Source organism: Parambassis ranga, unplaced genomic scaffold (assembly GCF_900634625.1).
Source record: "Parambassis ranga unplaced genomic scaffold, fParRan2.1 scaffold_37_arrow_ctg1, whole genome shotgun sequence".
NCBI lineage: Eukaryota > Metazoa > Chordata > Actinopteri > Ambassidae > Parambassis > Parambassis ranga.
Genome location: NW_021144804.1, coordinates 674,601 through 681,401, shown reverse-complemented (window position 1 = coordinate 681,401; position 6,801 = coordinate 674,601).

Sequence of the window (6,801 nt, the reverse complement as noted above, 5' to 3'; positions counted from 1 at the left end):
CCTGAGATACAGGGGCTGCAAGCTGAGCTTCAACTGTTCCTGTTTAGACAATAAGAACAGATCATCACTGTCTTTTAAAATGTTCTGATCAAATCACATTAGTTTGTATATTTATATTACACACAGAGCTGTTGTTTCAGTCACATTCATTTGTTATGTGTACAGTGGGTGCAGGAAGTATTCAGACCCCCTTAAATGTTTCACTTTGTTATATTGCAGCCATTTGCTAAAATCATTGAAGTTCATTTTTCCTCATTAATGTCCACACAGCTCCCCATACTGACAGAAACACAGAGTTGTTGACATGTTTGCAGATGTATTAAAAAGACAAAGTGAAATATGACATGGTCCTAAGTATCAGAGCCTTTGCTGTGACTCTCATATATTGAACTCAGGTGCGTCCATTTCTTCTGATCGTCCTTCAGATGGTTCTACACCTTCATCTGAGTCCAGCTGTCTTTGATGATACTGATTGGACTTGATGAGGACAGACACACACCTGTCTGTATAAGACCTTACAGCTCACAGTGCAGGTCACATACTGGGTGATGACGTCCTCCTGCAGGTGTTACTGTGGAACAACTCTGGATTGGGATGAGTCTGAATAGAACTTTGTTAGCTTTGTAAAGCTGTGTGGTAGTTAGAGAGGAACTGAAAAGTGTCAACAACAAGGAGTTGGTCTCCAATGGAATAAAGTTAACAAGCAGATTTTGATATGGGATAACCAGGCCTAACCGATGACCGATCCATCGGTCCAGACACAGATTAAAATCAAAAATCATCAGCAGTTGTACCTTAGGGAACAAAAATGGACCTCAGTTGTACCCTTTTTTCTGACAGTGTACAGGCAGACCAGAAACCCTCTCACCAAGGAAATCAAGGTGGCAAAAAGGGGAATACTCAGAAGAGTTGAAAAACAGCTTTTCTGCTAACGACCATGCATCAGTGTGGAGATCACAAACCACAGGAGACGACCTCCCCCACTGTTGACGACCTCAAGACTTTCTACTGCAGGTTTGAGAGGGACCACTTCACACCCCTAACCTGTACCACAATGACCCCACTCGGCAGCACCCCTATCAGGGACCACCATCCCATCACAACCACCAACACAACGAACCCTGCAGCATCTCCATCATAATGACCACCAGAACCACTCCACTCAGCAGCAGCAACCCCAACAGCCCCACAGCCATCAGTGCCTCCTCAGTGGTTTCTATGGTAACCAAACAGAATCCCATTTAAACGGTTACAATTCCACCACTGTTGACCAATGAATATACAAAACCATAATTCATTCACTGAAGTGAGAACAGGAAGGCCTTTCTGTGATCTGAATTTGATCTGAATCACAGTGAAATGATGATCTGCTATGTCAAAACATCCTCACATGATATAATTACATAGATAAATCAGCAAAACACTGCAAAAAGATCATCAAGAACAAAGTACAGGGGGTCAAAAGGAACAAACTCAGCAGAGGCTGCAGGAGGACTTCTCTGGCCTCCAGAGCTCAGCTCTGGTCCTCTGGTTCCAGCCTTGGTCCTCCACTCACTGTGATCCTTTGTTGTACCAGGTGTAGTTTTGGTGGCTACACATGTGTTCAGAAACTGTTCTGTTGTAGCAGCTGAGCTTTACTCCAATCCACCGTCACCACAAACACTTTCCCCTCTCTGTTCTTCTTCTTCCTCTGCCTCTTCTTCTTCTTCTGTGGTGTTTTCTGGCAGCTGACATCCACACAGTGACATTTCTGCCTCCTCCTGTCTTCAGTCAGACTGTTTCTCTCACAGTCTGTAGAGAGAAGCTGACATTGTTGCACTGATTAACCTCAACCACACACACCTGTGTGAGCCGCACCATCATTCTAACAGTTCCATTGTTACACTGAGTGACAGCAAAGCAGTGAGCCCCCTGCTGGTGATCAGCTGCATGTACCAGAAGCAGACAGAGATTTCTGATATGATGTTAAAGGTGTCACAGAGGAGGATCCGACTGTCTGACCTCTGATTCTTCTGTCAGCATCAGACACATCACAGTTTGATCAGTTTTCAGATCACACACAGCAGCATCAGTAACACTGAGCAGACATTACACACTCCATCAAACACACACACACACTGCTCACTTATAACAGGGATAATAAGTAAAGTTCTTTACAATAAATTCACATTCACATGTTATTATCACTTCACACATGGCACAGTATATATGGCAGAGAGTTAAAGGTGGAATATGTAGTCAGAGTTAATACCAAATATTGACACTAGGTGGCAGCACTTCAGCCTCCATCCACTGCTGCACTACCAGCACCACTCTCAGTGCTTTTTGTTTCCATTGACTGTACAACATGATTCAATCCATGTTATTTATATGACAAACTATGTGTAGTGTTTCTATGTGTGTAGCTGACATGTTGCTCAGCTTCCATTGGACACATATACTAGATGGAAGCTGCAGCAGGATTGGCTGATGACTGATCACAGGTGTGAACAATCAGCCGGTGACGAGTGGAGCAGGAGCAGCTGCCCATGCTGCAGAGACACAAACAGCAGCAGCTCTCTGTGACCCATGTCCACTCTGTGTGTCCTCCAGACAGTCTGGAAATGAGAGGAGACAGAACATTATCATACATGTTGCATAAGTAAAGTCACATGACATGCACCACTGTAAATAAAGGAAACCACATATTTTTAAGACACTTAGAGCATAGAGCCCAAGAAATAATATAATCTAAAGCTCACAAGACACAAGACGAACAGAACAGAACAGAACAAATACTTTATTTATCTCAAACTGGGAAATGTTTTCTATTGCAGCAGCAATGTACAGGGTCAGTACACACACAGGTCCCAGCTGAGAGCAGCCGGACCTTCCTGTCCTCCTGTCCATCACTGTCCAAGGTGAACCGACACCACCAGACCACAGGGCCATTCTTTATTTAGCAGGAAAGAAGAAGATGCTCTGCAGCATTCAGGTGTGTTAACACAGTGCAGAGAGAGGAAGACATGAACAATGGTGTCAGAGCAGCAGCTGTTGCTGCATCAACCTGGAAATCAAACTGTTTATATATATGCACAAACTGTACGTTCATAAGTCACATGACATGCACACTGTAAATAAAAAGGAAACCACATATTTTAAGACTCTTAGAACACAGACAGAAGTATGAATTATATATGGTTACAATCAAAAAGAATTGAATGCAAATAAATGATTTTGTGGAATTTAAATCAAAACCTAAAAACACCAGAATCAGCAAATCACATGTTTGCATTACAGTGGTCCCTCCCTTGATTAGCCTGAGAACCATTTGCATGAATAATTATCTATAGACATGAATTTTTGTTTATTTCTGCTGTTGACATTTGAACATAAACACCTGTGGGATTTCATTTTGGTGCCACCCCCAAGTGGCCACAGGATCAACTGCAGTTTTAGGCACTGTCACAGCGTGTGCAGGAAAATGGATCCTAGTGTCTGTGTTTCCTTATAAGACACTTATAACAGCGTGTTTTGTGATTTAATCAGTATACATGCTTTCCTATACATTATTGATGGCAGATACATATTGATATGCTACAGTTTTGCCTAGCAGACTTCACTCCCATTCAAATTTTAAAACTCTAACTATGGGCCGTCAACTAGTCCTGCACAGGGCCCAGACACACTTTCTGAGAGATCTTAGTCATGGTAGCTCCTGCAAGATCCACCCACAGAGGTCCTGAACACATAAAACTCAGATTCCAACCAGAGCAGTAGCAGAACTGAAGAAGCCACTCGGGGGAGTGGGAAACATCTTCAAAAACAGTCCTGGAGTCCAGCTGCCTCCATTTAAACTCTTGGAAATGACTCTGACCTGATGAATGAGAGCATCCACAGATATACTTCTGTGATTGATAGATATGCACTCAGAAACCTGACAGTGCCAGAAAAGCTGTTTTGTGATAACTGCACGGACACTTATATTAATGATATCTAGAAAAAACACCAAGCATTCAAATGGAGCGACGTATCACACATGCCACAAAGATTCAATGTAGAGTTTGTTATTTGAGGTGCTTGCAGTCTGTCCTCAATTCATTTTGTGCTCTCTGTAATTATTTTGTTCTTTTTAATACAGTGTGATAGTATCACTCAGCTGCCTCTGCACACAATAGGTTCAAATAATACAAGAGGGGGTACATTTAATGGGGCCCTGACACAGTAAGATAAACAGTCAATAATGGAGTATATATTTTTCAATGAATAAATTAAATTCATACAAATTAAAAATCTATTTTGTAATCATATATTCATAGCTCATTTAGATTCAATCCAGAATTCTGACTTTAAATTCTGACAATTTAGACAATTTCTTTCCCCAAAATCCTTAATCTAAACTCAGATTTCTGATTTTTGAGATTTATCCTGCTCCTGCAAAGTCTGAGGGAGAAATCCAATAAATATGCTGTTTAAAGTTCAACAAATGAGGCACATAAATAGGACTCCTGCTCTACTGAATCACCTCCATCTCTACCACTTCTTCAGCCTGTCTCCTCTGACTGGATGCAGAACAGAGGAGATAACTGATTTGTGGATTCCTGGCGTTGAAGAAAGGATTGATACACGAGGGAATTCTGATTATCAGAGGCAGCACCATGGAGGTGGTCACGCTGCAGAGGGCTTCTCTCTTCAGCGTCATGGTAAAGATGATATGAAATATGATTGATGACAGCTGGAGCAACAACAGTGAGAGGTAGAGTCCTATGGTGCATCTGGCTCGGTGGTTGTTGGACTTCAACATTGTGTTCACGCTGAGTGCAGCCCGATACACACACACATAGCAGTAGCAGATGGCCAGCATGCAAAGACACATTATTACAGACAGGGGTCCAAACAGCAGCAGGTCCTCCTTTGTGGCGAGTGGGAGGCGGCCTCACACACGAGACCACTGGTTGGCTGCTGGGAGTCAAACTTCATCTGGCTGAGCACCAAGCCGGACCATAAGCGCTCATGGTCCCGCTCAGCAGCCAAGTCTCACTGATGCTCATGTAGATGTTGTGAGTGTTGACCAATCTGAGGTAGTGAATGTGTAACGGGTACCGTAGCAACGGCACCGGGCTGCCAGATAAACTCCTGAAATTCAGGAAAGAAATGATGAGGCAGGGCGACAGCGTGTCAGTTCACAGTGCGTTCTCTGCAGTCATTTATTTGGACATTTCCTTCAGAAAATACTTATAACAATAACTCTTATTGTTCAGACTCATTATGTCCAATGTATGTGCAATATTGAATGTCCGTTCAACATGAATCAATCATAAATCAACATCAATACATTTCAGTCCATCTCAAAATAACATACATTTCCAAAAATGTCTTTTCTTACTCTTTATACTCAAAATGTATGGACTGTTGTGATATTAAGCTATTCAAAATGTTTTTACAAACTTCTATTAACAGTCTTTAATATAAACTGTCCTTCGATGAGCATAACTCATTCACTGTAATCACCATACTGCAAAGACCCATCAAACCAAGGTTAACAACTCTTTACTTAACTCTGTCTTACTCATATTCAATCCTAAACATTTTATTCACAACTCATTTGGCGAAACAACTCATAACCAAGTGGGAGCAAACTTATACGGAGCTCACTTGCACACACTGCGCGGAGGGATATGTGTGTGCCAAGCTAACAAAGTATCTCAGGCTCAGCCTGCTCGTCACGGAGCACAGCAACTAATTAAACCCATGTTTCTACAGAGCTATTTGGCCAACATAACTCACTCAACTCTTAAACACATTTTCACATCGTGCTATCCTTATTCTGTGTCATTTTACACATCACTAACCTGAAATTCAGGAAAGAAATGATGAGGCAGGACGACAGCGCGTCAGTTCACAGTGCGCCCTCTGCAGTAATGAGGAAAATCCACCTGTAGCGCAGAGAAACCCAGCACTCGACGCTGCCCCCTGCTGTTCTGGAGTGGTTATTACAGACCCATTTTTTTAAAGGAAAACCCTTACAAAACACACACTTTACGTTTCTCAAGTATATACCTATTCCAAAAACAAACAATACATTACAAACGTGTTATTCCCAAAACACAAATGTGACACTTTTGTGGCCGTCACAAATGCCATGGCAGATAAAATCACAGTCATTTACTTTTTCTAGGACCGTGTAAGGGCCAGTGTAACAAGCCTGCAGAACTGACCCTGGATACATGCTTGTACATAAAGTCTGCACTATATGCTTGAAAGGGAGTGGAAGGAAGTAGAACTGATCTGACACCACCCGTCTCCATCATTCATAGAACATAACCTGTAGCTGCTTCCTGTCATACTGTAAGCACATACATAACAACAGCACAGGATGAATCTATGCATAGAAACAGAGAATCACACAATATACTATAATCATCCATAATTTAATATATAGGTTAATAACCTCTCAGACTGTTAGACTTCTCTCTCAGAGTGAAGAGTTTCTGGATGGTACCAGGTAAGAAGTTATTATATGCTTTAAACAGGATCTGTGCTGTGCAGAATGTAGCAAGAAGGACCTAATACTGACCCCTGGTGGACAGCACAAGCAATGCTAAGACACCTAGAAGCAAACTGCCATCTGCACATATTGTACTCTATCAGTTAAATCACTTTGACCCAGTTCCAGGCAGATTTCTTTATTGTGCAGCTCATTTGAGATTTCTTCTGCTGCATCAGTTGTTGCCATTGAGGTTGATGTTTTCAGTCTAAATCCATGTTGGCTTTCATTTAATAACTGATGTTCTTCAATAAATGTTTCTAAGCGATCATTAG